The sequence below is a fragment of the Schistocerca gregaria genome, chromosome 1 (genome assembly GCF_023897955.1).
Source record: "Schistocerca gregaria isolate iqSchGreg1 chromosome 1, iqSchGreg1.2, whole genome shotgun sequence".
NCBI classification, from domain to species: Eukaryota; Metazoa; Arthropoda; class Insecta; order Orthoptera; family Acrididae; genus Schistocerca; species Schistocerca gregaria.
The window spans coordinates 304,963,776-304,991,551 of record NC_064920.1 but is presented as its reverse complement, the minus strand read 5'-3'; the positions used below and the strand labels follow the sequence as shown (position 1 = coordinate 304,991,551).

At 41.0% G+C, this 27,776-nt stretch overlaps 1 protein-coding gene across 4 annotated transcripts in view; it reads right to left on the bottom strand.

Moving 5' to 3' along the window:
- LOC126342701 (citramalyl-CoA lyase, mitochondrial-like) overlaps positions 1-27,776 on the bottom strand; it is a 178,632-nt gene that overhangs the window by 150,688 nt on the left and 168 nt on the right. The window lies entirely within an intron of this gene.

Here is a 27,776-nt window from a genome sequence, read left to right as displayed (position 1 = left end):
TTACTCGCAGCGCATTGCCGATTCCCATAAGGGTTCAGGCACTGTTTGTGAATTCGCACAGAAGAAGATGGTCAGGTGGCCGGTGAGCCTTAACTATGTATTTACTAGGAAATAACAGATACCATCTTAGTAAATATATAGTGTGAAGACTGCCTACACTTTTATCATACTGGATGCTGTGAAGTGGCCTAAAGAACAGTGATGCGCCTAGTCTTTGGCATGTAGAAGTTTTGCTTGTCATTCAGCGATTATGGAAAGAGGAGCTGATTTAACAGCTGAAGCCTGTTAACTTCAGACTAGATGTCTCCAATAGCTTCAAACTGTTCTATAGACAGTAGAACTTTGTGTGCAAATAACACAAGGAGTTCATGAATCCTCAGACAATATAGCGAGAAAGTGTAAGCTAAGGTTAACAGTAGTCAGAGGGTTAAGGATACCAAGCAGGACCTCCTGCAAGGGAATAGTCATGACAGGGGGATGTCCGAGTTAGTATAGAATTCCCTGGATAGCGAATACTAGGTAACAAGCATATTTCAGAAAAGTACAGGGATCAGTTATGTTACCTGTGATTTAGGCTCTACAGGAAAAGATCTCAATAAAGAAGATGATGTAGTGGTTGTTGGGAGTGCTGGGAATAGTTTGGACCATAACCTCAACCACACAATTGAGGATGACATCAGGTACATTGCTGTGAATACTCTAACGTAAATGTGGAGACTGCCATTCTTTGAGTGATATGACAAGCCCTGGATGAAGCATTCCACTGAACATGTAAATGCAGAGCTTCATGATTCACTCACCAGATTGTAATGATCACATGTGGCTGTGACTGATGCAACAATTTTCACACAGCAGCACTACATATGAAATGGTTAACATTTGAATGTTTCTGATAAGAGGTTATTTGCTCTACTAATTTCCAGAAGTATTCAATGTAACTAAAGCAGTATCTGTCCAATCCCTTTTATTTCCAATATTCACTACATTTTTATTGGGTAAATTTTTCCAAAAAACATAGCTTCTGAATAACTATACACACAGTTGCAATAATAAATGGAGAAACAAAAAATTGCTTGCAACTTAGACACTACAAACGTTAACAATAATAACACATTTAGACTTTTACATCAAAACATAAGAAACTTGTTCATATCAACACAAGACTAAAGATTCTCCTACTGATGCGCCACACATAAGAGATCTCATCTGAAAGTTACAGAATTCACCTAGATGGATTACAAGTTAGTATCACTTTACTGTAAACATGATATGAGGAAAGGGGGAGTGATTTCACACACAATAAGTGAACAAAAGTTACAGGCCGTAGTGAATACTGCATTTAACACCTATGTGAGTGCTGTATTGCATTAACAGACTTGCAAACATATACAAGGTGAGTGAGAAAAATAATGTGACTTATTTTTTATTTACCAAGAGGCTGTGTGACATGGGGCATTGTCATAATGCAGCATCCACTTGTCTGCAATGTCTGGTCTCACTTGATTCACCCCTTTTCAAGAGCCTTTCAAAGATATCTTTGTAAAACACTTGATTGACAGTTTGTCCCGAAGAAACATCTCACAAGATTATGCATATGTCAACAGTTTTGTCAGTTATTGAAGTTGAAGGTCTCCCTGCAAGACGTTCATCTTCAACTTTTTCTCTGCCTTCCAGAAATGATTTGTGCCAGGGGAAAAAATGTGCTGTTAATATGGAATGGTCCCCATAGGCCTATTTCAACTTTTTAAAGACCAAACTCATGGATTCCCCAAGTTTTATGTTAAAACTTGATAGTATAACATTGCTCTAAATTCCACTGTTCCATTTTTGTAACACATAACAAAAACACAGTTTCACTGGTGACACTCTCAACAATCACATGATGGTTGTATTGTGCTGAAACTTGGAATGAGCGTCTGGAAGGGATGACACTGGCCTTCACACAAAGCTAGATTCTCAACAAGAGCTGAAGGACACAAAGCAACAACAACTGATAATTTATTTCTAAATCCATCTGTGTTTCATGAAATACATGTGAGCTCCATAATAAATGCTTTATTTGATCATTATGGTCAAATGGCACCATTACTCCTTATCAATCAAGGTTATCTAGGAGAGGAAAAGTAAAATCTAACCGAACTGTAAATGCTCTCTCAGTTATTCTACCGCAGCACGAAAAACGAGAAAAAAAAATCCCCAAGGCCACATAGCATATGAGAAATCTAATTCTTTCCAAAAAATATCCTTAGAACATTATGAATCCAGCCTTTTTTTTTTACAATACGTCAGTGATATTAACAGTGGAATCAAGAAAAAGGGTGCCTGACATCTGAGATCAAAATACCTTGGGCTAGGAAGAGAGTTTTTGTCCAATGCAGAGGACTAGGTCTAATCAAAACTTAAAACTGCACTACAAGTATGATTGTACAGTTCTTCAACACAGCATCAAAAAGACAAAAACCATTAACCACACAAAAGGCAAGGACTTATTGGAGCATAATTAAGCACAAAATAAATGGACTTGGTGAGAAAAATGGAATCGAATTCCCACATGTCAGTTGCAATGAGAAGTATCGCGCAAAATTTAAATAATTAGCTGAGAATACAGAGGCATAAAATCATCCATTGAAAGCAGATACAAGAAACACGCTTAGACAGGTGATCCATACCTATGAAAGTGTGATGTCTGTTCTTTTGGCCATGTCCAAAGGACAGACATCATGCATTCATACAACTGATTCGCCTAGATGGGCAATGGATCCACCTTCTTCAGTGTTGGTGCACAAGTGTGTCTGACCTCATGCAGGGATCTCAGAGTAGTGATCATGGAGGAAATGGACAGGGACTGCAGAGAAGTAGCGCTCAGTGGTAATGTGGGTGAGCCATGAGGCATGCAGAGACAGTCTGTGCAGTTGTGCTAACACTGTGTTCCACATGGCGCAGTGGTTAATGCACCTGTCTAGTAAGCAGGAGATCTCAGGTTTGATCCCGGTCCAGTACACATTTTCAATCTTAGTCCTCCCCTTTCCTTTCCTTTCCCTCTCCTCCCACTCCCTCCCCTCCCCCCCCCCCCCCCCCACCTTCAATTTACATATGACCACCTAGCACATTGATGTTAATCCTAACGGCCCAAACTTTCTAGCTTACATAAAGGAGAAAGTATCAAATCTGAATCTTTACGATCGTTTTGTGATATTCATACTAAATGAGGTACAAATTAAACCAGCCATATACTGCATAGGAGGTAAATTAGATGGTATGACACATGACGTCACTACTCTTGCAACAACTGTACATGCATTTATAGTGCAAGGTGTACTATCATTATTTAAGATATTGTTCATACTCTGCCTGTGAACTGAAGATTGCTGACAGTTTTTCACTGTAATAAATAATGTATTGATTATACTGGAATAATTAGGTTCACAGGTTATTTGCATTACTTCTCAAAATAACTCGGTTAATAGGAAATCTGTTTTTAATTTTGCAGATCCACCACATCTTAGCACTGCTTACACACACACACACACACACACACACACACACACACACACACACACACACACACCATCCAGATCATTCCAGGCCTTTGTTTTATGTTATAGACACTGTGCACATTTTTAAGTGCATCAGACATAACTGGTTGAATTTGAAAGATGTATTGCCAACATTTTACTTCTCCAAATTTGACAACACATACATAAGAATGTAAGTTTTATTTTCTGTAGTTAGTTCCATATATATATGATACTGAAGGCAACAAATTATTAAACTTTGGTTATGGTTTGAATATGCAAGTGCTGTGGCATTATTTATTTATTTATTTTTTTTTTAATCTTAAAACTTGTCACATTTTCAATGACAGCATCAGGCTTAGTTTACTGAAGATGGGACCTATGACTAACACTGAAAATTATAAAGGAACAACTGAATTTATTAGCATACTAAATACCGGGTGACAAATTTTTACATTAAGTCCCCTTTGAAAGGACATAGAGAGGAAATGCAAAAGCCTCTAACAAGCCACAAGAATGAAGAGAGATGTACATTTCTAGAAACATTTCTAAATTGGCTTGACAATTGAAGTTCCATGAATTTTTCAATTGGTAAGCTCATTTGAAAAACACTCTCTGCATTTAAACATACAACATATGCATTATTATAACTGAGAACATATTGTCTGTCCGAGTTTAAGATGTCTTGCATGTTACCTGTAAAATTTCAGGCTGGTGCACTGGAAGCCAGGTTTGGGCTGAATCACCATCTGTTTGGACCCCAATACCACGTGACAACAAGGCAAAGAAAAAGCTGAGATTATCAATTTTGCTAAAGCTCTCATTACAAGGTGGCTCAACTGAGAAAATTGTAATAAGATCTTTGCAAAGTTGTGACCAATCTATCTTGATGTAGTCCTGGACATCTCAGCATAAAATATTTGAGAGTTAAGTGTCAGTCAGTTGATCTGGAATTCATCAGTCCAGAATTACCAGTGCTTACAATCATTGCTGGATGTCGCTGGTACATTATACTGAAGAAATTAAAGTGTGGCAACTATGCTCAATTTCTAACAATGGATGTGCACACACTCATTAACAATCTCAAAAGAGATGGCTTGCAGTATCCTCAGATAATACCACTGCTGATTCTAATATAGCCTTTCTGCTGGATGGAGTCAAAGAGTGAGAGAAGAGAGCAGGAGGAGGAGGGGGAAGGAGGAGGATGATGTCTTTCAAGGCTACTAATTTCTTAAAGCTTAGTTTCATAATTCATAAGAAACTCTTCACTAATACAAACACAGTAGGCAAAAGCTGCTTAGAATGAAGATTCCATGTGTATCACTAAACAGCTGAAACAGTGCATGATCACAGCTGCAGGTTGCATATCTAACAGCTGCCAGTTGCATCAATAATTTGGTTTTCAATATTTCATGAACTTAATGGCTAAATGAGTGGATTGATGGGGTTAAAGGGACCAAACTATGAGGTTATCAGTCTGTTAAATCATTGTGTGTCAAGACAAGAATATCCCCAGAGAAGAAGGATACAAATGACAAATCCCAATGAACCCAACTGTATACAAGAATCAAGAAAACCAAGAGGCAGAAACAGTTAGATGTGGGTGAGGGGGGAAAAGGGTGAAGCTGGGAGAGTTTGCCAGCCAGATAGCAGCTGGAGGCCCCCAGGATGCCTTATGCAGTGTGAGATGCACCCTTTGCATCTGAAAGTGCTCCCATATGCTCCACAACTGGTGCTTCCGCATGCTCAGTTACCACAAGAAAACTAGCAACATGGACAAGTTGATAAAATTTCAGGAAAGCTAACAATGATGATGCAACAGTAAAAGAAAAACGAATGTAAAAGAATAAGAACAATTAAAAATGTGGCAACAAGGTCAGAAGCCACACTGGACCACTGAGCAAGGGCAGCGAGCCTCCTGGGTTGAGGCAGGCGACAGGGCACCCCTATGATCCCTCAAGTGGGCAATGAGGCTAATGTTCCCTACATCACAGAGAGAAGTAGAAAACACATTCACAGGTAAAACATAAAATCAGATCAGCCACTTTGGCATCCCCACTAGCACCAGAAGTAGCATGTCGGCAACTCTGTTTCGTCTTAAGGTGGCCAAACTAGGGCAACCCAATAGGATGTGGGCCACTGTCAAATGGGCACTACACTAGCAGTGAGGTGGATCCTCATGTTGGAGGATGTGGCCACGGGTCAGCCGAGTGTGACCAACGCAAAGAAAATAGAAGACAGTGGATTCCCTGCAATAAGCTCAAATGGAAGGCTGCCACAAGGTCATGGCCCCCCTTATAATTCACAGTTGCTTCTGAAAAACCTGGGCACACCAACATGTGTTCCAAGCCTCCAACAGCTGATGGTATAGAGTCAACCGATGGTCCATTTCCAGTTACTCCATCTCCAAAGTCGGCACCCTGGTAGCCAACTCGGCCAACCAGTTAGCGTGTTTATTCCCTGGGATCAAAATGTGATCAGTGTTTGAGACAAATATGACCATCCATTCAGCACATGGATGTCACAAAGGAAATCCTGGATCATTACAACCAATGGGTGCTGAGGGAAACACTGATTGATAGTCTGAAGACTACTCAATGAGTCCCTGCTGATTGACAGGGCCTCACAGGTGCAAAAATGAATGTTGCTGAGAGCATGAGCAATGGTCACCAATTCTGCAGTGCATGCACTGCAGCCATTCAGCAAGGAGCATAGTGCTCTGCACCCCACACTTGTGTAGACAAAACCAGTTTGTCAATTGTAGAGCCTTCAGTGTATACCACTTCTGAAACCAGAAATTCATCAAAGATGGCCAGGAACATGTGCCAAAACCATGGGATCAACAGAGTCTTTTTCATCCAAAGGACAGATTGAGAGAGATCCAAGGATCGAGTGCACACCATGGGGGTGTACACAATTGCTCCCTAATGAGAGGCAACAGTGGGTACAGCTGGAGTTTAGAGCAGAGACTCTGTATGTGAGCTGCAATCACAATCCCAGCCCTCAGCATCTGTTGTGGGAGGTGAATTTCCCTACCAGGAAAAAGGATGCAGCATTTTGGATGATTAGGGGAGCAGCAAATGTATCGCTAGGTGAGTAGCAGTTGTTCATGCCTGAGCTGTAGGGTAGGGAAGGTGCAGTGGTGGAGGGGAGAAAGGGGTTGGGGGGGGGGGGGGGGGCAGCCTACGCAAGTGAGCTGCTCACAGGGCTGGTCTGTCTGTCTGACTGAAAGGCACCTGCTGCATGTCCAGCATCCACAATGATGAAGGTGATGCGGAGATAAATCTAAATTAGACAGGATCAGAGCTCTGTAGAGCCACAAGAGTGTAAAGTAGTCTGCAGCCCAGCTGGTGTAACCGAGGCAGCAAAGGGTATTAAAGAATGATCGGCATGTCTGCTTTAGTTGGCAAAGATGGGGAAACCACATCAACCAGACATCAAAGACCAGTCCCAAAAAGTGATAAGACTCCACCACATTGAGCACTTGGTTGTTAAAGTAAAGTTCTGGATGTGAACTGACAGTACAACAGCAACAGAAGTGCACCACACATGTATTAGCAGCTGAAAACTGGAAGCCATGGGTGGAAGCCCAGGACTGCACCTCTTGTACGGCACCATGCAGTTAGCATTTAGCAACACCCACAGCTGAGGAGCTATAATAAATGCAAAAATCATCATCATATGGGCATGTTGACGTTGTAGACCCCACAGATGCAGTCACATGATTAATCGCCACTAGAAAAGAGAGCACAATTAATACAGAGCCTTACATTACCCTTTTCTCTTGTGTCTGTGGAGTACTGTAAGAAGCACTAAGTTGAACCCAGAATGTACAGTGCAACAACAAATTACTGACAATAATTGGGAATGAGCTCCGGATATCTCACTCATGTAGCCTAAGGAGGTTGTGGTGCCACTATGTAGTCTCATAAGCCTTTTGCAAGTCAAAGAGAACAGTGATAACTTGTTGAGGCTAGGCAAAAGTTGACTGGATAATAGACCCCAGGCAGACCAAATTGTCAGCAGTAGAACAGTCTTTGTGAAAACCACCCTGTGATGGAACAAGAAAGACTCCAAGGCTCAAGGTAGCACTGCAGATGCTGGCTTACCCTAAATTTGAGCAGCTTGCAGAGAACGTTAGTGAGACTAACTGGGCAACAGCTATTTACCTCAAGTGAGTACTTCCCTGGTTTCAGTACCAGGAGAATCATACCTTCTCAGCATCGGGACAGGAACTTAACGTCACTCCAGATACAGATGACAATGATAAGGACGTGACATTGACAACACACCAATAAGTGTTTGAGCATTTGGCAGTGGTGCTGGAGCCATGCTGGGGGAAAGGGCAAGAGCACTGAGGAATTCTCACTCACTGAACAGAGCATTATGTGGCTCCAGGTGATGTATAGTGGAAAGTGAGTTCACTCCAGCCACTGTTTGAGAATATGAAATGCATGCTAACAATTCTCAGATACAAAATGTTCAGCGACAGTGCCTCAGTCATTGTAGACAACACCATTCAGAGAGACACCAGGTACACCTGTGGAGGACTAGGGTCCATAGAGCCATCAAATCTTTGCCCAAACCAGTGAGAGAGTCATTTTATGGTGTGGCGAACCCAGTCATGGAGCTGGCAATGAGGTACTCTATCGATGAATGTCACTGATAGCATTGGAGAGCCTGTTTGCTATCTCTGATAGTCGCGTGATTTTGGGGGTTCATCAAAGTACTGTCTACCAATGGGGAGGGGAATCACTGAGTCAGCCGCTGATAAAATGGCTGCAGTTGCCCTCTGAAGGTCCACATCAATCTCATGAGCAACGTGGATTGCTAAGGGTGAAGGGATCCCAAACAGCTTTGTTGAAAGTAAAACTGGGTGGATGCCCACGCGAGTGATGTTGAGGGAGGATCAAGAAAAGCAGAACATGATCACACAAGTTGTCATGGACTTTCCAATGGAAGGAGGGATGAAAGACTTGGGCTGCAATGGAAAGATCAATGGCCAAAAAAGACCTAAGTGCCACAATGAAGTGCGGGAGAGCACCAGTATTCAAAAAGCAAAGACTGAGCTCTGCAAGCAGGTTTTTAACAGCTTTACCATGGCCAGTGATCATAGTTACATCCCACAAAGTATTGGTTGGTTGGTTAGTTGGCTCGCTGGTTTAAAAGAGGGGAGAAGAGACCATACTACGAGGTCATCAGTCCCTTGTTCTGAAGGAAACCATGTCAGAAAGGTGAGAATAAGACAATGAGACTTACAACACTAAACAGAATGAAAGGAAACCACAACAATGACTGAAGGGCAACAAACACTTTAATGGACAAAAGGGGACAAGAAAACCACAAAGACACAAGAAACAGGTAGAAGAGGTTAAAAGAAGAATGCAGGTTACCATGGCTGGCTGACCATGAGGATAAAAAGGAAAAGCCAGCCACTCTGCAACATATTAAAACCTCCATCCTGAAAGCACTAGGGTGGAGGACACACAGGGACAAAGGACATGTGCTAAAACTTAAAGCAAATGATAAAACTCACCCTCACAAATAAAACGTAAAACTAAAGCTGCTGTTGAGGCATTGTCACCCAACACCAAAGGTAGGGTGGTGGGAAGGTTAAAAATCTGCCGCAGAGTGGCTAAAAGTGTGCAGTCCAGCAAGAAATGGACGACCATTATTCGCGAGCCACAGTGACACCTAGATGGGTCCTCATGACGGAGGAGGTAACCATGCCTCAGCCACGTATGACCAATGCGGAGCCAACAGAGAATCACAGAGTTCCTGCGAGAGGCACGTATGGAGGTCTCCCACACATTTGTAGTTTCCTTAATGGCATGCAGCCTGTTGTGCATACTGAGGTTATGCCATTCCATCTCCCAAAGCTGCAAAACCTTGCAGCGTAGTACTGAACACAGGTCATTTTCAGAGAAGCTGATCTCCATAAGCAGTTTCCACGTAGCCTGTCGGCAAGTTCGTTGCCTGGGATTCAGACATGATGTGGGGTCCAGACAAACACCATTGAACGACTGGATCATTCCAGGGCATAGATGGACTCCTTGATGGTCACTACCAAAGAATGACGAGGGTAGCACTGGTTGATAGCTTGTACGCTGCTCAAGGATTCAGTACACAGGAGAAATGACTCACCTGGGCATGAGAGAATGTGCTCAAGAGCACAAGATATGGCTGCCAGCTCTGCAGTGAAAATGCTGCAGCCATCTGGCAACGAAAGCTGTTCAATATGTCCTCCATGAACATCGGCATAGCCAACATGATCGTCAGCCATCAAGCCATTGGTGTAAACCACTTCATAGCCCCAGTACATGTCAAGAATCAAGAGGAAGTGACAGCGGAGAGTCACAGGGTTAACTGAGTCCTTAGGGCCATGTGAAAGGTCCAGGCAAAGCCGTGGTCTATGTGTACACCATGGAGGTGTTCATGAATGAACCTCAAGTATAGTTCGGAGAGAAGGGATCGCACACAAACCGCAATTGTAAGCCATGACCTGGGCGGCCGATGAGGGAGATGAACCGCCAAGAGTGGGAAAAGAAGATAGTAATTTGGATGCGCAGGAGAACTACGAACATGTGCAATGTAACTGGAGAGCAACTACGCATGTCTAAGCTGCAATGGAGGGGCTCCAGCTTCCACCATGATGCTGGTCACCGGACTCTACAAGTTCCTGTTGCTAGGCGAACACTACAGTGGTGCATTGGGTTGAGAAAACACAATGCTGAGGGTGCCGCTGAACCATAAACCACACTCCCATAGTCAAGGCGGGATTGAACAAGGGCTCTGTAGAGCTGCAGCAGTGTAGAGCGATTTGCATCCCAGTTGGTGTTGCTCAGGCAGTGGGGGGGGGGGGGGGGGGGGGGGGGGGGGGGGCACTGAGGTGCTGCCAGCACTTCCGCTTAAGCTGAATTAGGTGAGGAAGCCAAGTCAATCGAGCATCGAAAACCAGTCCTAAGAATCAATATGTCTTCACTGCGGTGAGTGGATCATCATTAAGGTAAAGTTCTGGTTCTGGATGAATGGTGTGATGCTGAGAGAAGTGCATAACAGACGATATTGCGGCCAAAAACTGGAAACCATGAGCTAGAGCCCATGACCGCGCCTTACGGGTGGCTCTCTGTAGTCACCGCTCAGCAACACCAATACAAAATGCAGAAGTTCCCTGCCTAGAGAGAAGGTGAGACGGGCAGCCCTACAGCTACTGCTAGACCATTAAAGAAATGGCCACTAAAAATAGAGATACACTCAATAAGGCGCCCTGCACGGCCTCATTCTCCTGGATATGGGAGGAACTATGGGAGTCGGCAACTTGGACATGGAAAGTACGAAGCGACAGGAAATTGTGGATAAAAATCAGGAGCGGACCTCTGAGACCCCACTCATATAATAAAGGAACGATATGATGTTGCCAAGTCATGTCATATGCTTTTCGTAGATCAATAAAGATGGCAATCAGGTGTTAGCGTCTGGAAAAGGCTGTTTGAGTGGCAGACTCGTGGGACACAAGACTATCAGTGGTAGAGCAGCCCTGGCGAGAGCCACCCTGATATGGAGCCAGTAGACCACCTGACTCCAGGACCCAACCCAACCGCCGACACACCGTACATACCAGCACAATACAAAGAACGTTGGTGAGGCTGATGGGCCAATAGCTATTCACATCAAGCGGGTTTTTACTGGGTTTAAGCACCGGAATGATGGTGCTCTCCCACCACTGCATTGGTAAGACGCCATTGCACCAGATCTAGTTGAAGATGATGAGGAGATGTCGCTTGTAGTCAGATGAGAGATGTTTAATCATCTGTCTGTGAATCCGATCTGGCCCAGGAGCTGTGTCAGGGCAATGTGCAAGGGCACTGAGGAGCTTCCACCCTGTAAATAGGGTGTCATAGAGTTCACTGTGACATGTAGCGAATGAGAGGTCTTTCCTTTCCATCTGCCGTTTAAGGGTGCGAAAGGCTGGGTGTAATTTTCAAACGCAGAAGCTCGAGCATAGTGCTCAGCAGTCATTTTTGCATTGGTAGATAACACACCATTGATGTTAATGCCAGGGACACCTGTTGGGGTCTGGTACCCAAAAAGACGTATCTCTCCCAACACTCCTGCTTCCGTTTTTTGATAAGCTGGTGAACGTGGGCATGGAGCCGCTTAAAGGCTATGAAATGCTCCAGGGAAGGGTGCCACTTATGCTGCTGTAGAGCTCACCGACACTCCTTAATTGCCTCAGCAACTTCCGGCAACCACCAACATACCACCTTTCGCCGGGGGCACCCTAAAGAGCGAGGGATTGCATTTTCCACTGCAGTAATGAGTGTTGTAGTCACCTGCTCAACCATCAAATCGATGTTACCATGTGGGGAAGATTCAACAATGACCGCAGAGGTTAAAGTTTCCCAGTCTACCTTGTTTAAAGCCCATCTGGACAGGCATCCGTGGGCCTGACATCGGGGCAGTGAGAGGAAGATGGAGAAGTGGTCATTACCACACAGGTCATCATGTGCTCTCCAGGGGATAGATGGGAGAAATCCTGGGCAGCAAATGGATAAATCAATGGCCAAGTAACTACCAGGAGCCATACTGAAATGTGTGACGACCCCAGTATTTAAGGGGCAGAGGTTGAACTGAGATAGTAAAGTTTCAATGTCTCTGCCTCAGCCAGTAAGCACGGTGCCACACCACAGACGGTTATGGGCAATAAAATCTTCCAAAAGTAGGAAAGGTTTAGGGGGTTGATCAATCAGTCCAGCTAATACATTCTGTGGTACTGCACCATCTAGAGGAAGATATACACTACTGGCCATTAAAACTGCTACACCAAAAAGGAATGCAGATGATAAACGAGTATTCATTGGACAAATAGATTATACTGGAACTGACATGTGACTACATTTTCATGCAGTTTGGGTGCATAGATACTGAGAAATCAGTAACCAGAACAACCACCTCTGGCCGTAATAACAGCCTCGATACGCCTGGGCATTGAGTCAAACAGAGCTTGGATTGTGAGTACAGGTACAGCTGCCCATGCAGCTTCAACACGATACCACAGTTCATCAAGAGTCGTTACTGGCATATTGTGATAAGCCAGTTGCTCGGCCGCCATTGACCAGATGTTTTCAATTGGTGAGAGATCTGAAGAATGTGTTGGCCTTGGCAGCAGTCGAACATTTTCTGTATCCAGAAAGGCCTGTACAGGACCTGCAACATGCGGTCGAGCATTATCCTGCTGAAATGTAGAGTTTCGCAGGGATCGAATGAAGGGTAGAGCCACAGGTCGTAACACATCTGAAATTTAATGTTCACTGTTCAAAGTGCTGTCAATGGGAACAAGAGGAGACCTAGACGTGTAACCAATGACATCCCATACCATCACACCGGGTAATACACCAGTACGGTGATAACAAATACAAGCTTCCAATGTGCATTCACCGCGATGCGACACGGATGCGACCATCATGATGCTGTAAACAGAACCTGCATTCATCCAAAAAAATAACGTTTTGCCATTGGTGCACCCAGGTTCGTTGTTGAGTACACCATCACAGGCACTCCTGGCTGTGATGCAGCGCCAAGGGTAACCGCAGCCATGGTCTCCGAGCTGATAGTCCATGCGGCTGCAAACGTCATTGAACAGATGGTTGTTGTCTTGCAAACATCCCCATCTTTTGACTCAGGGATCAAGACGTGGCTGCACAATCCATTACGGCAAAGCGAATAAGGTGCCTGTCATCTCGACTGCTAGTGATATGAGGCTGTTGGGATTCAGCACCGCGTTCCGTATTACCCTCCTGAACCTACCAATTCCATATCCTGCTAACAGTCATTGGATCTCGACCAACGTGAGCAGCAATATCGCGATATGATAAACCGCAATCGTGATAGGCTACAATCCGACCTTTATCAAAGTCGCAAACGTGATGGTACGCATTTCTCCTCCTTACACGAGGCATCACAAAAACGTTTCACCCAGCAATGCTGGTCAACTGCTGTTTGCATATGAGAAATCGGTTGGAAACTTTCCTCATATTAGCACATTGTAGGTGTCACCACCATCGCCAACCTTGTGTGAACACTCTGAAAAGCTAATCATTTGCATATCACAGCATCTTCTCCCTGCCGGTTAAATTTCGCATCTGTAGCATGTCATCTTCATGGTGTAGCAATTTTAATGGCCAGTAGTGTACATTGCAGACAGTTATTTCCTGTGTCATCCTTATTCTGACAGCCACAGCTTCAAGAGGTGTTTGAAGGGGCGCAGTTTCACTACGGACTGAGTTTAGGACGTAAACCCAAACTCCACCTGACACTCGATTATAGTCATTACGATTCCTGTAACATTCCTTATAGCCACGGAGGGCAGGGGTCTGCATTGCCGGGAACCATGTTTCCTGGAGGGCAATGCTTTTCAGAGCAGTCACACAATGTTGGCGCTGGTGGAGACACCTACAACGTGCTGACAAGAGGAAAGTTTCCAACTGATATCTCATACACAAACAGCAGTTGACCGGCGTTGCCTAGTGAAACGTTGTTGTGAGGCCTGGTGTAAGGAGGAGAAATGTGTACCATCACGTTTCTGACTGTGATAAAGATCGGATTATAGCCTATCACGATTGCAGTTTATCGTATAGCGACACTGCTGCTCGCGTTGCTCGAGATCCAATGACTGTTAGCAGAATATGGAATTGGTGGGTTCAGGAGGGTAATAAGGAATGCCGATGACAGACATCTTATCCGCATGGCTGTAACGGATTGTGCAGCCACGTCTCGATCCCTGAGTCAACAGATGGGGACATTTGCAAGACAACAACCATCTGCACGAACAGTTCGTTGATGTTTGCAACAGCTTGGACTATCAGCTCGGAGACCATGGCTGCGGTTACCCTTGACGCTTCATCACACACAGGAGCACCTGCGATGGTGTACTCAACAACGAACCTGGGTGCACGAATGGCAAAACGTCATTTTTTCGGATGAATCCAGGTTCTGTTTATGGCATCATGATGGTCGCATCCGTGTTTGGCGACATCGTGGTGAACGTGCATCGGAAGCGTGTATTCGTCATCGACATACTGGCGTATCGACCAGTGTGATGGTATGGGGTGTCATTGGTTACACGTCTCGGTCACCTCTTGTTCACATTGACAGGACTCTGAACAGTGGACGTTACATTTCAGATGTGTTACAACCTGTGGCTCTACCTTTCATTCGATCCCTGCGAAACCCTACATTTCAGCAGGATAATGCTCAACCGCATGTTGCAGGTCCTGTACGGGCCTTTCTGGATACAGAAAATGTTCGACTGCTGCCCTGGCCAGCACATTCTCCAGATCTCTCACCAATTGAAAACGTCTGGTCAATGGTGGCCGAGCAACTGGCTTATCACAATACCTCAGCCACTACTCTCGATGAACTGTGGTATCGTGTTGAAGCTGCATGGGCAGCTGTACCTGTACACGTCATCCAAGCTCTGTTTGTCTCAATGCCCAGGCATATCAAGACCGTTATTACGGCCAGAGATGGTTGTTTTTGGTACTGATTTCTCAGAATCTATGCACCCAAATTGCTTGAAAATGTAATCACATGTCAGTTCTAGTTTAATATATTTGTCCAATGAATATTTTACACCTAATAGTTACAAACTATAGTGTAAAAACATACAAAGTATATAATAACACACAATAAGAACACATTATGGTAACTGGCAGCAAATATAAGTCCACATAACAATCTGTGTACATTGCATTGTCCATAAAGATAAAACGAAAAGTCAATATGGCACTATCACTTGACAAACATCTTCTTTCTTATGGTGATACTGCTTACATGAGAAAAATAGGCAGCTATATCACCTTCTGATGTTGAATCACATGAATATCTTCGGAAGACTTGACAGTTGTCCTGTGGATTTAATTGGGAAAAATGTCATGATGAAAAAGCATCTACATAATTATATTAAAAACAAAGATTCCATGACTTACCAAACGGGAACGCGCTGGTAGATAGAGACAATAGAAAAACGCACAAACACACACACAAAATTTCAAGCTTTCACAACCAACGGTTGCTTTGTCAGGAAAGAGGGAAGGAGAGGGAAAGACGAAAGGATGTGGGTTTTAAGGAAAAGGGTAAGAAGTCATTCCAATCCCGGGAGAGGAAAGACTTACTTTAGATATGTCTGCTTGTGTCTGTATATGTGTGTGTGTGTGTGTGTGTGTGTGTGTGTGTGTGTGTGTGTGTGTGTGTGTGTGCGCGCGCGCGCGCGTATCTGTCCTTCCCCCCCCCCCCCCCCCCCCCCCCCCAAGGTAAGTCTTTCCTCTCCCGGGATTGGGATGACTCATTACCCTCTCCCTTGAAACCCACATCCTGTTGTCTTACCCTCTCCTTCCCTCTTTCGTGACGAAGCAACCGTTGGTTGCGAAAGCTTGAAATTTTGTGTTTGTGTGTTTTTTTATTGTGTGTATCTACCAGAGTTTTTCCGTTTGGTAAGTCATGGAATCTTTGTTTTTAATATATTTTTCCCCTGTGGATGTTTCTTTCTATTTTATTCATCTACATAATTAACATTAAATGAGTTCTATCACGCCTTCTGGGAGGGAATAGGTTGCACATTATAGTACCAGCAGCCTCTGCACTGTTTTATTTTGTCTTCCTCCTCTTCTTAGCTAGAGTTGCATGCTTTTGGATTAGGGTTAGGGGCAAAGGAAGTGTGCCCATTGTGCATTGTATCCTTTGTGATGCGATCCACATTCTTATTTTCTTGAACTTTTTTGTGCATTTGATCATCTGGAAGTTCATTAATGTTCCATGCCACCATAGGTCAAACACCTCCAACATTACATTCATAAGGTGAATGTTGTCTTTTCAAGGTGCTGAGAGCCAACAGCGCACTTAAGTCATGAATAACAAGGGTCTTTTTTAGTCCAAATCAGATGATGAACTGGAAACCTTATGTGTTCACTGTGTACAGGGTAGTTAAATAAACATTCCTGTTAAATAACAGTTACAACTTAGCAGCACACTTTGTATTTCAATAGAGAAATGATAAATTTGAAAGAGAAAGTTACTGTAGGTCAACTAATACATGAACAATTTGGTACCTGATAGGTCAGCTTCTTTGCAACATAAATTTAGTCACCTGTACTGGTGCCAAATGTGAGAAAGATTTCTGCTGCTTTCAATAACAGAACACTCGTCAGTACAGAAGATATCACTCTTATACAGATTCTAACCTGGCAATATTGTATTTTATCTACAGGATGTGAACTATAGTGAGATGTGCACCCCTCCAAGTACAGGCTCACAAAAGGAGCACATTTTATATTATATCTACAGGATGGTTTCATTTGGCTATCACATACTACAAGGATGTACAACCCTTGTCATTTCCTTTACTGTGTATCTCTTTTGTAAACAAAGTGTGTGATTTTTAGCTTACTGAATATATTTTAACTTTGTTAGTTTCAGTCATGGTGGTATTTTGTTTTGTTACTATACGGTTGTTCACACACGTCAGCTGATCCTTGTGGATACCATTGTTTCTAACTGTGTTGTGACATATCATTGCAACCTTCTCTCTTACTTTTTCCCTGTGCTTTTGAGTGCAAGACCTGGCTAGGCTCTAAAAAATTGAAAGTTATTTACTTTTCAGACATATAGCCTACATATTTATTCTCATATTCTAATAGATTCCAGCTTTGTATAACAATGTTTTTCATCACTGTTCTTTGTTAACCTATTTGCAGTTACTCTATTACATAAAGATGTTCAGTGTTAAATGGAAATGCATAAATGGCTTACAGATACCTACATTACTAGAAAATTCATTGATGTAAGAAATATTTCGTTGGTGCACTGGGCCCATTTATGTAATACAGATCCTCTCCTCATCCCTGTTTCCATCCTTTATCTACCAACCCACTAGTGAGATTGTCATCTAGCAGTTAGGACAAACTTGTTTCTTTATGGTCTTTGTTCTCTGTACGAATCTTTTATTGTGAATGGTTTGTTATTCTCCTAGTATGCTACCCATCTCCCCCCTCCCATTCTCCTCCTCCACCTCTATCCGTATTATCCTTCCTTCTCCTTTCTACCAGCCCTAATTGAATCTTGTATGTATTATGTGGTGTTTTGTTTACTTTTTCTAATTTTTGTATGTAGGTTTATATTTAAGTTTTCATTCCTATTTCTGTGCTGCTTACAATACTATTTATTTCTGTGGACACTACTAACCTCACTGCCCTTACACAACCTCATCACCTGGTGCTAGTTTCTGGTATAATCTTTGGATAACAAGTGACCAGTTACTTTCTAGCAACCTATTCATCATTAACGTAAGTCTTCTCAAGTTAACAAATTGTCATAGGCCTTGTGCATGGCTTATGCTGCACCTGAAGTTACAGCATGATAGCAATGTCTTTTTGTTCACCATCTCACTCAACATGGGGGAAAGTTGCTTAGTATTTCCTTCCCAACGGGAAGAAATAAAGACATGCTTAGGGAATAGTGGCATGTCTATGGGCATGTAGTCAGTTTACCGAACAGACTGGTTTTAAGCAGCACAACAGTAATTTCATGATTCTAGAGTCATCATCGATTGTCCTTTATATGTCCAGCAATGAAGAGCAAACCCGAGTTTATATTGAAGAACATAGTACAATACAGACCAAGTAAATGAGGTGGTGCAGTTGTTAAGGCACTGACCACATATTTGTGAGGACGGAGTTTGCCCTGCCCGGTCATCCTGATTTAGGTTTTTCCAAATCAGTACAGACAAATGCTAGGATAGTTCCTTGATTAAGGTCACAGCCAACTACAGGCCCTACCCTCATAAATGTGTACATACATATTCTGTGTGTGTATGTTTATTTTTTGAGCTACTTATTTTCATTGTATTGTGATGACAAATTGTACAGTAGCTATATAGTAACGTGATTCTAATATTTTCCTTGAAATGTTACCAATACAATGTGACTATATGCTTTTAAGATTATACATTATTTTGCTGATTTCAGGGAAGAAGAACAATCTCAGATTGATTGAATGTTTGTGATACAACTGTCACACATATTGCAATGCTTTTCCTATGAGCTGAATGTAAAGAGATTCTATATTACATTTATAATATGATTGTTAATGGTGCTTGCGATGTCTTGGTTCATAGGCCATTTGGTCATTATCTTTAACAACAAGATCATATTGTTCTCTAATACAATTTCCCCATTTCTCTTCTGACTACATTCCATATTATTTTGATTTTATTTTCAGAATTCTGAATCTCATATGAAATGTAAGTGTGCAAAATTATGCAGGTTCCTGCGAAAGGTGTTTGCTTGACTCAATTAACTATTCTTAATAATGTCTTATTTAACTATTCAGATGATGGATAATTACTCAGTCTGATGCAACAGAAACTCCACATTTGCTATCCACTAGCTACTTCCAAAATCATTTTCTGCTGCCTGTTGGTGAGTTACGATTTCTGTATATTATCTTTGGACCAATGGTACCAAAGTTTTGTACTTTCTCTAACAGCAGCAAAGAAAGCTTGCATTCAGCAGTAAAAAATTCTATGTAAAGACTTTCAATGTGGTTCAAAACAAGAAAATTGACTGAAAGTGACAAAAAATATGTTGGGCATCTTTAGCCTATTTTAGTATAAAATTGTCCACATAGAATAAAAGATAAAATTCTAGAAAATATAAGTGTAACAAACCCTTAAGTGGTATTTGATTTTGCAAAACAACTGATACCATGGTGTCTTTAAAGACTCCAAAAGTTTACTATTAATTTCTACAATATTATCTTAACTTTTTGTTTATTCACCTCAATTATCTGCAACATGTGTTTTTAAACATATGAAAGGGAAATGACACTAAAAATATTAATAATCAAGAAGAAAAAACAGAAAATACACAAGTATGGCTTCAGTTGCCTCAGACTGCAGTCAGGTGCGCGCGCGCGCGCGTTTGTGTGTGTGTGTGTGTGTGTGTGTGTGTGGGTGTGTGTGTGTGTGTGTGTGTGTGTGTGTGTCATCTATTTTTGACAAAGGCCTTACTGGCCGAAAGCTTTATTTGTGACAGTCTTTTTGGTGAGCCTATCTGCAACTCAGCACCTTTCCATAATTTGAAAATATACAAGTGATGTTCCAAACAAGTGGAATTTCCTACATTTCTCAAAAATCTAGAAATCCAACTTTCAGCTATTAATCCTACAGTATATGCTGATTTTTTTTGTAAATGACCAGGAAACAAACAAAACATCTGGGAACTTTGAAGAACAAATTCACATTTTGATATTAATTTCCAAATTTTTTGAGATCACTGTGAAGGTATTATATAACTATTAGGCCCTGACATCTATCTCTCACACACACACTCTTTAACTCTTATTTTACCAATTTTCTTGGAAGGAAAATCCAAAATCTACAATGACTGCAGGAAAGCACATGTATTTCATCCTAGAGATTTAGAAGTGTTTGATGCTGCAGCTGTCACATTATCTTTTTTCCTTTCCGTCCTTTAATCTGGGTACCAAAATAGAGGCGCTGTCAATATGAACAAAAACTTTTTGTGGTAGTATTGTGAAAAATAATACATCCAGTACTATACCCTGAGAAGAAATTATCTATGGATCCCCTGTCAGATATGGAGACTGGTGTGACTAGAAGAATGCCCAGAAAAGCTTTCTGTTGTAGAATATCAATATCATGTGCAAAAGAGACTTATTTTGCAAGTACATTGATTTTATTCTTAGACCACTGTAAAATCTCATCTAAATTGTCACGAGTAAAAAGTAGACTTAAGACAAAATTTCTAGTTGGTGTTATGAATGGCAGCTAACACTAAATGTAGAAAAAATGTAAGTTAATGCAGATAAGTAGGAAAAACAAACCCACAATGCTCGTGTACTGCATTAGTAGTGTGCTGCTTGAGGAAAGGAGATGGGTAGACTTCAGTTTATTGGGAGATTTTTTAGGAGACCACACATAGGAGACCAGTGCAACTCACTGCCAAATACTGTTCAAATGATTGGGATCCACATCAGGTCGGATTACAGGAGCAATTCACAGGCGGCCTGCTAGATTTGGTACCAGTAGGTTTGAACAACACACAAGTATTACAGAGATGCTTCAGAAATCCAAATGGGAGTCACTGGAGGGAAGGCATCATTCTTTTCAAGGAACGCTACTGAGCCAATTTAGAGAACCAGCATTTGAGGCAGACTGCAAAATGATTCTAGTGCTGCCAATGAACATTTTGCATAAGGACCATGAATATAAGATTAGAGAGATATACAGGTGCATTGACAGACATTTTTCCCTTGCCGTAGTTGCAAGCAGAACAGGAAGGAAATTGATAGAAGTGGTACATAGTACTGCCTGCCACACACCATACGGTGGCTTGCAGAGTATGTATGCAGATGCCGATGTAGAACATCTGCATCCCCACCAAAGACATTAACCCCAAGTTGCAGACCAGGAATCTGCAACTCTGTGTTACATTACCTTTTTCTGACATTAGTTGATAGTTGTGCTTTTCTTCACTTGAAAGAGTTTCCCCTGCCATAAAAATGTATGGCTCTGATATGACTGATTTTTACTCAGATTCTCTTCCCCTGTCTGTTCCATCACCACCACCACCACCACCATCCACTGTCTTTTCTGAATCCATATCATCACTTTCTACATCATAATCTGCATGAACACAAATGTTGTACAAAATTTTAACAATTATTTCTTCCAACTATATTTCAAAGCTTGACTCATTTACTCTAAACTCATTAAGACTAACCATTCTACTCAGCCTGTTTTCAATGGAGATGCAGATCTGGTAGAGGCTCTACATTGTGCAAATTAATTACGAGACACTATCAATAATAACTATAATGTATCACACCAGAATTATGGCAATAGACATGGAACGTTTATCAAGTCTGACAAATAATAATCACGCACTGGTATCATACGTTTGCAAGATGTCACAGTGACACTACTATGCCTTTACTGAAGGTCAAGTAGTGCTATTTATATGTACAGTGAGAATGTACTTAATTCATTAGATAATAATTAGAGGCTACTGGCATTTTATGTAAAATGTAAAAAGCCTTTTTGTGTGAATCACAGCATTCTTTTGAGTAAATTACAATATTATGGTGTCAATGGCAGTGCAGAAAAATGGTTTGAGTCTTACGTAGCAAACAGGAAACAAATGGTGTCATTTCGAAATGGAGTAAGCAGTCAGTCTTCATCTGATTGGGAATTAATTACAGGTGGTGTTCCTCAAGGTTCCACCTTGGATCTGTTACTTTTTCTTCTTTATATTAATGACCTCTCATCTGTTATAATGCCAGATGCTAAGTTTGTTTTGTTTGAGATACAAACATTGCATTAAATAGCAACTTACATACAGATTTAAAAATTGCTACTAATCAAATTATCACTGAAATTAATAAATGGTTTAAAGATAATTCTCTGTTATTAAACTTTGAAAAGACCCGCTATATGACAGTCCAGAACCCGTTAGAGATTTCCTTCCAGCATGTGTATAACATATTAAGACATACAGAGAGAAGAGGTTGACAATGTTAAATTTCTGGGCTTATAACCCAATAATAAATTCATTTGTGGAGGGCATTCCATAGAATTGTTGAAGTGCCTAAACAATTCTGTATATACAATGAGAATGATGTCAGATATAAGAGATATAAACACAAAATAACTTGCATACTTTGATTACTTTCACTCTATTATGTCATATGGGATAATATTCTGTGACAACTAATCAAACCGAGCTAAAATTTTTAAGAGTGCAAAACTGTGTAATAAGACTCAATTGTAGTGTAAATTCAAGAACATAATGTAGAAGCCTATTCAAGGAATTGGGTATTCTAACCACCGCTTCTCAGTATATTTAATTTCTTAGTGAAATTTGTTGCAAGTAATATGTCTTTATTTCCAACCAATAGCTCAATAAATATTATCACTACTAGGAATATGAACAATCTACATAAAGACCTCCAAAATTGGATACAATATTCAGAAACACACATTTTCAATAAATTGCCAGAAAAACTTAAGATAAACCATAATTTAAACAATGTTTGAAAGACTTTTTAGTAAGCAACTCCTTGTACTCCACAAATTAATATCTTAACAGGGATTGTTAGACCACCTTAAGTAAATATGTGTTAGATTTCACTTTTGACAGCACTTTGTGACAATAGCCAAGATTATAGGCTTTTTGTGTATGATAAATTTATTAAAAGTGCATAGCTATGTTTCATTCTGACAGTTTATTAATGCTGTAAATATAGAAGTTCCAGTTTACTGTAACGTATTCACATATCTTAGTCTCCTGACATATGAACATGGAAGTGAACATAACATTCAAATGATCTAAGTTTCTTATTTTGTACTTTCTAACATGTTCCACACCCACATTAATAATCTCATTTCGGAGTCTGTGGAATGAAAACTGCATCTAATCTAATCTAATATATGCAATTGGTACCCAAGCTTCACAGCAAGAGGCCAGCACTACAACTGAAATGGACACACAGTGAAAAGGCCTTCCACAAAGTTTGACAATCGTCCCACATACCTATGCCACTTAAGGGTTAGGAGTGCTGCAAGTCTTGATAACAGAAATAGTAGTAGCAGTAATAGTAATAATAATATTTATTTGTCCATAAAACTTCACAGTCTTGGATTCATCAGTTTTTGTAGATTTACGAAGATATAATTTCATAAATATAATGAATATATACATCAAATAGCACATTATATAAACATTTACCACCATTAATATACTGATGATGTAAATAAAATAGAAAGAAACTTCCACATGGGAAAAATATATTAAAAACAAAGATTCCAAGACTTACCAAGCGGGAAAGCGCCGGCAGACAGGCACATGAACAAAACACACAAACACACACACAGAATTACTAGCTTTCGCAACAGATGGTTGCTTCTTCAGGAAGGAGAGGGAAAGACGAAAGGATGTGAGTTTTAAGGGAGATATGTCTGCTTGTGTCTGTGTATGTGCGGATGGATATATATCTGTGTGTGTGTGTGTGTGTGTGTGTGTGTGTGTGTGTGTGTGTGTGTGTGTGCGTGCGCGTGTACACCTGTCCTTTTTTTCCCCTAAGGGAAGTCTTTCCGCTCCCGGGATTGGAATGACTCCTTACCCTCTCCCTTAAAACTCACATCCTTTCGTCTTTCCCTCTCCTTCCTGAAGAAGCAGCAACCATCGGTTGCGAAAGCTAGTAATTCTGTGTGTGTGTTTGTGTGTTTTGTTCATGTGCCTGTCTGCCGGCGCTTTCCCGCTTGGTAAGTCTTGGAATCTTTGTTTTTAATACATTAATATACTGAGGTATACAAAACTAGAGTTATCAATAAAGCAGCTCAGAAATCTTTGAGTGAGTATAAACATTTTTCAAGTAGCACCTGTTTCAATTTTCCTGGAGGTGCTCTATAATATAGGCTATGGCAAACTATTATAGAACTGTCTTCCAGCTTCAGGTGGACTGTGATCTGTAGCTCTTTTATTAGGCAATATCCTATGATAATCACATTTGGTTCGTGTATTGTAATTATGAATGTCTATATATTACACTTAGCTCACCATTTTGTTTTACAAACATAACAGTCTTCAGAATGTGCAACAGATACACAGTATATTATAATTTTTATAGAAATCTCTGCAGGACAGGCATTTACTTATATTGGCAATTATTGTAACTGTTCTCTTTTGAAGCCTGAATATCCTACCCATGTACACTGTGGGGGCCCTTCCTGAAATTTCAATCCCACACTGCAAATGCGACTGAATTAATCCGTAGTATACTTGTTTAAGGACAGGAGGATTTATTAGAGTAATTAAGTAAATGTTATTGCTAATCTTTTTACAGATGTGGCTGATATTCTCTTTCCACGTAAGATGTTCGTCAATCACAATGCATAAAATCTTATGTATATCAGGTGTTTCAGCTTAAGGAAGAGATTAGATTAGTTATAATTCAGCAAGAACTTAATTACAAGTGTTTTGTCCTCATTCAATGTAAATTTATTTATTGTTAGTTATTCTGTGATCAGTTCAGAGTTATCTTTATTTCTTTGTAACACTAGTAGATCAATATGGCCCCAGCTACTAAATGATGCACCATCAGCACAATTCACTAGCTTTGAGTTTTTCAGGTGTGTTGTATCATCAATCTATACAATAAACCAATACGTCCCAAGACTACTTCCCTAGGGTACTCCCTAGTTGAGAGTTGTGTGTGCTGGTTTTACTGCTAGAATTTTACTTTCATTCTTACAACACTGTTTAACACACTGTCTTCTGTCTTGAAAATACGAACTTATGAAGTATAGTGCTACTTCTCTTCCATCCTAAGTTTCTAATTGGGATAATAGAACTGCACAATTCACAGAATCAAAAGCCTTAGACAGTTCAAGAAAGGTCTCAATGACTGTTTCCCTTATCAAGTCTGTCTAGAATAACAGTAAGCTATTAAAATCTATAAGTAAATAAACAGTGATGCAGAAATTTCACAAACATTTCCATTCACCATTTTGACTTGGGTCTTTCAAAGCTCATGGAGATGTACAAGACAGGTGAAATACCATCTGACTACCAAAAAGAATATAAGAATTCTAATTCCAAAGAAAACAGGAGCCAATTGGTGTGAACATTACTGAACTACCAGTTTAACAAGTCATGGTTGTAATGTATAAACACAAATTATTTAAAGAAGAATGAAAAACTGGTAGAAGCCAACCTCTGGGAAGCTCTTTTTTGATTCTGGAGAAATGTGGGAAGGCTTTTGACAATGCTGACTCGAATATTCTCTTTGAAATTCTGAGTAGCAGGGCTACAAAACAGGGAGCAATATGCTATTTACCACTTGTACAAACCAGACGGGAGTTACAAGAGTTAAGGGACATGTAAGGGAAACACTGGCAGAGAGAGGTGGTGTTACAGGGATTGTAGTCTACCTCCAATGTTAAATGTATCTTGAGCAAGCATTAAAGGAAAGCAAACAAAAATTTGGAGAAGGAATTAAAGTTCAGGGAGAAGAAATAAAATGACTCTTTAATTCTGTCAGTGACAGCAATATGCTTGGAAGTGCAGTTGAACAGAATGGACAATGTCTTGAGTGGTGGATATAAGATAAACATCACCAAAAGCAAAATAAGGATAATGGAATGTAGTCTTAAATAGGGTGATGCTGAGGGAATTAAAGTAGAAAAAGAGGCACTAAGTAGTAGATGAGTTTTGCTATTTGGGAAGGAAAATAACTGATGTTGGCTTCAGTAGAGAGGATATTAAATGTAGGCTGGCAATGACAAGAAAAGCCTTTCTGGAGCAGAAAACTTTGTTAACATAGATCTAAGTGTCAGGTAATCTTTCCTGTATTTGTATTGAGTGTAGTCATGTACGGAAGTGAAATATGGATGATAAACAGAAAAGATAAGGACAGATGCTTTTGCAAAGTGGTGCTGCAGAAGAATGCTAAAGATTAGATTGTTAGATTGTGTAACTCATATAGAGTTAAGGAAATCCATACTATAGCAACTTGCAAGTAGCCATAAAAGGAGTTCCAGTTATGACCCTGTTAAAAATCTGCAATACCAAGTTTTAAAAAATTTTCATGAAAGAAAGACATCCAACAAAATAACACCTTATCTTCTGTGTTGGGTTGGGGGGTTTAGGGAAGGAGACGTGACAGCAAGGTCATCGGTCTCATCAGATTAGGGAAGGACGGGGAAGGAAGTCGGCCATGCCCTTGGAAAGGAATCATCCCGGCATTTGCCTGGAGCGATTTAGGGAAATCACGGAAAACCTAAATCAGGATGGCCGGACGCGGGATTGAACCGTCGTCCTCCCGAATGCGAGTCCAGTGTCTAACCACTGAGCCACCTCGCTCGGTACCCTTATTTTCTCCTTTCCACGAAAGCTGGAGGGGGGGGGGGGGACGAGCTGCATCCCCTTATTGCATCGGGTACGGCTGCCCTTGTGAGGACGTACCGGCACTGAACAGGATTGGGGAGAAAATGAATTTGAGGCACAGCCTGACTAGGATCAGTTGATAGGACACATTCTCGGGCAATATGGGATCACCAATTTAGTACTGGAGGAAAGTTGTGTGAGATAATAAGATGAACACATTAAGCAGATTCATAAGAATGTTGGCTGCAGTAGTTAATTGGAAATATAGACGCTCGCACATGATAAGAGTAATATAGAGAGTTGCATAAAATCAGTCTTTGTACCAAAGACCACGACGACATCATCATCATTGCAATCAAGCACTTAGATGCAAGTCTACCATCAGTGGCATCCCCAAGTTATCACCATTGTGCACAGAGCTTACAATGATGATGAACTGGCAGCACTGGCGGGATGATAGCACAGGAACACTGGTTTCAATAAGCCCCCCCCCCCCCCAAACCTTACTTCCGTCACCAAACAAAAAACAACACACAGGAATACAAAACAGGAATATTTAACGAATGCTGCTAAACGTGGCATTGGCAGATTGTGCTTGAAAAATAAGTTTATGCAAAACTGCACATATTGCTTCATCCCTATCAATGAAAAATATTCGTGCTTTAACATTAGTCGTCGCAAGACAGGTCCTGTAGCCACTGTTTATAGTACTTCGCCTATATGAGATTTAACAACGCAGAAAAAAGAATTTATGCAAACATTCTCCCAAAAACATCTCGCAATACGCCAGTCATCGGAATGCAAAAAGTTTTAATAACATACATGTGGCTAGAAATGCGGTTCAGCACAACTACAAATTCGTCTACCGGTATCAAATAGACTGGTTAAATTACAATAACATTTTCCCACAATGTACAACACTAAGATAGTGACGAGTTACACGTTTGATAAGGCGATGCTAACGAAAGCAAATATCCTGTCGTTAAGGAACTGTTGATGCAATAATCATGAAATCACTACATACTGAGTTCTGCGGTCGTTGCCAGTAAGTGTCGGTACGTACTTGATCGCTAATTTTATATCGGCACTTCTCTAAACCAAGTTGCATGGTGTCAAAGAAATCACTTTTGACATTCAACAATTATGACCAGGGCTTTGTTATACTAAAGTTCCCTAGATCGCCTACAAGAAGAAACTCATACACTGTCGATGTTACGTTTGATCTCTAACAATTTTTCTAAAATGCTACAATCCTAATGTTTCCGTCAAATAATAGGATATTGGGAGACGAACATGCAAT